Source organism: Triticum dicoccoides, chromosome 5B (genome assembly GCF_002162155.2).
Source record: "Triticum dicoccoides isolate Atlit2015 ecotype Zavitan chromosome 5B, WEW_v2.0, whole genome shotgun sequence".
Classification (NCBI taxonomy): domain Eukaryota; kingdom Viridiplantae; phylum Streptophyta; class Magnoliopsida; order Poales; family Poaceae; genus Triticum; species Triticum dicoccoides.
In genome coordinates this window covers 611194800-611200799 of record NC_041389.1, presented here as the reverse complement: position 1 = coordinate 611200799, position 6000 = coordinate 611194800, and positions in this window count along the sequence as shown.

The window sequence follows — 6000 nt, the reverse complement described above, 5'->3', positions numbered from 1 at the left end:
GAGACAGAGGAAGGGGGCGACAAATCCCGCCAGGGGAGGGGATGCGTGCGGAGGTGATGTGAGAGACAAAGGGAGGGGATGGATCGGGGTGGGTGGGAGAGAGAGGCGGCGGCGGGATGAGGAAGGAGGGGGCGGCGACGGTGGGCCGTCATCGTCGATCTGGATCGGGGAGGGGGGAAGAGAGAGAGGCGGCGGCGGGTGTGTTCTGGGGGAGAGAGAGGCGGCCTCGGGCTGCTAGGGTTTGGGTTGGGCTACAATGGGGTGAGAGGCGTCGAAGGTGTTGGATCTTTTGGATATGGACGGTTCAGATCAGCTACAATGGGGTGATCCGTGAGAAGAGTTCTGATTGGTTGGAAAAATCATTGATTTAAAATAGTTTTCAAGTCCTAAAAAGAGAAGGATTTTGTGAAGCAATAATCAAAAATATTTTGCAAAAGGGCACCACACAAATTTTCACTAAAGTTAGACCACATTTTATGGATGAGCACCAATTTGTATGCATTTTTTATCTTTTTAGCTATTTTTAATCATTTTTCGAGTGGCAAAAATTGGTTCTTTTGTGAAGAAGCTATCAAATATTTGTTGCAAAATTGGACTCCATCAATTTTCTAAAATAATAGTATATATTTAATACACAATTGATCAAATGGTTGGGTGTCGAAAGTTTCGACCCACCTCTGGTGAAAAAGACAAATTTTCGCCGATCCAGCTGGAAGCGGGTCAAGTTTGAACTGCAGCTGCCTTATAGCTTGCTCTTTAATTTTTCCAAAAATCATTTCTAGGTACATAAGTATCTACTTAATCAGAGAAACACCAAAACTTTTCCAATATTCAACCACTAGCTAGGAACGGCCATGCCCGCCGTTTTGACCGAATTTTGAAACAGGCATAAAAAATTCAAAACAAATCAAAAAATTAGAAAACCTTCGAATTATATCATTATATGTGACCAAGTTACTAGAAAAAATAATAAACTTGTAATACGGAAATTATTTTAAAAATTGTTCTCAGAAACGAGCTATCAAGTGTGAAGATTCATGGCTTTCAAGCCAAATGATCAATCTTATGGCCACATTCATGACATAGTTTGTTCAAATGATCTCAAATTGTGCACAAGGGTGCATCTTGGAATGACAGACAATGTTGCCTAAGGAAGTTTTCATTTTATTTAAAAAAATCATTTTCCATTTTCCGAGTGCCTATTTTTGTGAAGGACCTACCATATATTTGTTGCAAAATTGTACCAAATCATTTTTCTAAAATACTAGGACATATTTAATGCACAATTGACAAAATGGTTGGGTGTCAAAAGGTTTGATCCACCTCTGGTGAAAAAGACAAATTTCCGTCGATTCAGCTGGAAGCGGGTCAAATTTGAACTGTAGCTACCTCGTAGTTTGCTCTTTATTTTTTCCAAAAATCATTTCTAGGTACATAAGTATCTATTTAATCAGAGAAACACCAAAAAAATTCCAAGATTCAACAACTAGCTAGGAACGGTCATTCCCGCCGTTTTGACCCCATTTTGAAATAGGCATAAAATATTCAAAAAAAAATTAAAAAATTGGAAAACCTTCGCATTGCGTCATTATATGTGACCAAGTTACCAAGAAAAATTATAAACTTGTAATATGGTAATTATTTTTAAAAAGTGTTCATGGAAACGAGCTATCAGGTGTGAAGATTCATGGCTTTCAAGCCAAATGATCAATCTTATGGCCACATTCATGGCATAGTTTATTCAAATGATCTCATATTGTGCACAAGGATGCATCTTGGAAATGTTGCCAAAGGGAGTTTTCATTTTCTTTGCACGGAAAATTCATTTTCCATTTTTCGAGTGCCCGAAATGAGGTTTTTTTGTGAAGGACCTACCATATATTTTTTGCAAAATTGTACCAAATCATTTTTATAAAATACTAGGACATATTTAATGCACAATTGACAAAATGGTTTGGTGTGAAAAGTTTTGATCCACCTCTGATGAAAAAGACAAATTCCCGCCGATTCAGTTGGAAGCGGGTCAAATTTGAATTGCAGCTGCCTCATAGTTTGCTATTTATTTTTTTCAAAAATCATTTCTAGGTACATAAGTATCTGTTTAATCAAAGAAACATCAAAAGTTTTCCAAGATTCAACCACTAGCTAGGAACGGTCAAGCCCGCTGTTTTGACCGCATTTTGAAACGGGCATAAAAAATTCAAAAAAAATCAAAAAAATGGAAAACCTTCGCATTGCGTCATTATATGTGACCAAGTTACCAGGAAAAATTATAAACTTGTAATATGATAATTATTTTAAAAAAGTGTTCATGGAAACGAGTTATCAAGTGTGAAGATTCATGTCTTTCAAGCCAAATGATCAATCTTATGGCCACATTCATGGCATAGTTTGTTCAAATGATCTCATATTGTGCACAAGGGTGCATCTTGGAATTCCAAACAATGTTGCCAAAGGGAGTTTTCATTTTCTTTGCACGGGAAATTCATTTTCCATTTTTGAGTGCCCAAAATGAGGTTTTTTTGTGAAGGACCTACCATATATTTGTTGCAAAATTGTACCAAATCATTTTTATAAAATACTAGGACATATTTAATGCACAATTGACAAAATGGTTGGGTGTCAAAAGTTTTGATCCATCTCTGATGAAAAAGACAAATTCCCGCCGATTCAGTTGGAAGCGGGTCAAATTTGAACTGCAGCTGCCTCATTGTTTGCAATTTATTTTTTCCAAAAATCATTTCTAGGTACATAAGTATCTATCTAATCAAAGAAACATCAAAAGTTTTCCAAGATTCAACCACTAGCTAGGAACGGTCAAGCCAACCGTTTTGACCGCATTTTGAAACGGGCATAAAAAATTCAAAAAAAATCAAAAAATTGGAAAACCTTTGCATTGTGTCATTATATGTGACCAAGTTTCCAAAAAAAATAAAAAACTTGTAATACGGTAATTATTTTAAAAAAGTGTTCTCAGAAATGAGCTATCAAATGTGAAGATTCATGGCTTTCAAGCCAAATGATCAATCTTATGGCCACATTCATGGCATAGTTTGTTCAAATGATCTCATATTGTGCACAAGGGTGCATGTTGGAATGGAAAACAATGTTGCCTAAGGAACTTTTCATTTTCTTTGGACGAAAAAACCATTTTCCATTTTCCGAGTGCCTGAAATGAGTTTTTTTGTGAAGGACCTACCATATATTTGTTGCAAAATTGGACCTAATCAATTCTATAAAATACTAGGCCATATTTAATCCACAATTGACAAAATGGTTGGGTGTCAAAATTTTTGATCCACCTCTGGTGAAAAAGACAAATTCCCGTCGATTCAGTTGGAAGCTGGTCAAATTTGAACTGCATCTGCCTCATAGTTTAATCTTTATTTTTTCCAAAAATCATTTCTAGGTAAATAAGTATTTATTTAATCAGAAATACATGGTTTGATGGCGAGACATCGAGGTTTGGACAGTGGCCGAGAGCCCCAACTCTAGAGCGCGTAAGCTCGCATGCCCGCCACGTGGTCACCGCGTGAGCGTGGCGTTGCCATGTGTTCTAGGCGGCCTAGGCATGTCTAGTGGGTTGGGCACTCCCCAGGTAGGTGTTACGAAGAAAATCACAACATAAGATTCTCACGAGGAGACCGATCGATACTCAAACATGAATAAGCAGCCAAGTGTTTGATTTGCGGTACGGGAAATGCACATGGCTAATGGGCTTGAGTTTTGGCTGAGGATGATCAGTTACTAAGAAGACCGTCTTCACAAATTTTCACCTCAAAAGAAGGAGCCTAGGTGGTACTTGCTTTACAAAGTACCACACTGGACATAAATATGAATGTTGAAGCTGGGCTCAAAATAATGAATGGATTGAGCTGGCATTTGGTGGAGGATGGTTATTTGGGCATAGGAAAGCACTGTAGAAAATGGATACCATTTGGACATGCCAAAGTGGTACTTCCTTCACAAAGTGCTGCTCTGAATAGAATAGGAAAATGAATATTTTCAAATTATTTTTGAACTAGGCAAGGAAGGTTTTTTACATATTTGACGAAGATATGACCCAAAGAATTTATGAGATTTTTTTGGGAATTTTGGGAACGACAGAAATATAGGTTGCTTCACAACCTAGGGCAAAAACTGCCACATGGACATGACACATAGGCAAAACTGATGAGATGGCGCCTAGTCATCACAACCCACCACAATCTACAAGGCTATGACCATCTATATTGGTCATTAACAACTAGAAATAAGGCAGCGGACTAGCACTGTTTGCTTTGTGACCATTTCGTGTAAGGAAATTACGACCTTTCTTACCAAAATGGTCGCAATGGTTTAGGGTTTGGAGTCCCCCGAACATCTTTTGACCAATTGGTCTGAAATGGTCATAGATCTATGACCAATTCTTCTAGGGTCACTGACAGAAGGTCACTAGTTGACATATTTCTTGTAGTGACCCCCCGAGACGAAGCACAAGAAGCGTTGTTGGGGGACATAATAGCACAAGGAAGTGATGTCGTCTGCTCGTTGTTTCTCAACGACACCGATGGTTTGGAAGGAGAGGGTGAAGAAGCAGCTGGCTATGATTATGATGGCTCCGATGACCCAATGCCGGTGCAAGAAGTAGACCGTGAGGACGGCTCCGATTACCCACTGACGGTGCAAGAAGGAGACCGTGATGACGGCTCCGGTGACCGAACCGAGTCCGGCCAGGTATATATATATTAGCTAAGCTTGTGTTGACTACCTAATTGATGCATTCATTGTTTTGGTATGTACACATATTAATTAACTCTCATCTTTGTTCTTTTTTCTAGCCCTCCGGATCGAGCACAACTTCAGTAAATAGACGAGGCCCGAAGAAAAAGTTGAGCTCGGATGAAAGGTTTGAGATCATAGCAATCGCGCGTGACGGCCAACCGATTGAACCCATCCGGACAAAGAACACATTTGTTGCTCAGTGTGGGGTTCTGGTTAGGGACAAGATCCCGATCAGCATCCACCAATGGTATAAGCCTAAGAACGAAGACCCTGAGGTGTCTTATGTCAATGATATGCAGAAAAATGATCTTTGGACTGAGCTGAAGTCAAATTTCACCCTACCGCCACAGGATGATCCGGAGAAGCTAGTTAAAGAGTAATTAATCCAGTCTTTTGCTCTTAAGAAGATGGCAGACCTATTCAGGAGGTGGAAGAAAGACCTGAATAGGTTTGTCAACAAAAAAGAGACACCAGAATTCAAGGGCTAATATGAGAAGATCAGAGATCACTGGCCCGCATTTGTGGCCCACAAGACATCGAAAAAGAGTAAGAAGATGTCGGCGACAAACAAGCAAAATGCTGCGAAGAAGAAGCTTCACCATCGCACGGGGTCAGGTGGCTACCTCATAGCCCGGCCTAAGTGGGCCAAGGCTGGGAATGATCTGGTTGATAAAGGGATCGAACCAAAGACAATGAATTGGCCAGACCGATGCTGGACTTGGTTCTTCGGGGCTGACGGAACCTTAGACCCTGTATCAGGGAAGTGCATTTGGACAGACGAGCAATTGGAAATTCCAGTCAAGAGGCTTCAGCACTATATCGATGCAGCGGAGCAAGGGACGTTCGTTCTAGACAGAGAGAACGACGAGCTCACAATGGCCCTCGGGAATCCTGAGCACCCTGGATGGACACGAGGCACGCCAGGCTCCATTCCGTGGAATGCTGGTTTTCCGGATGTAGGCGGTTACAAATGCGAGGAGAGGAGGACAAAAGTGCAGCAGACCCAACTGCAGGCGCTGCATGCAAGGGTACAAGCGATAGAGGAACGATAAGCAAATCGCAGCAAACGAACTGCCGAAGCTTCCCCCGAAGCTACCCCGCCATCTCAGTGGAGAAGCAGCATGGCTTCCACCGAGATGCTTCAGCCAGAGCATGTCTTGACGGCTCCTGCCAGCTATCCCGTGGATGCTATCATGGAGTCTCAAAATTGCCACATTATGATGCAATGGATGAATT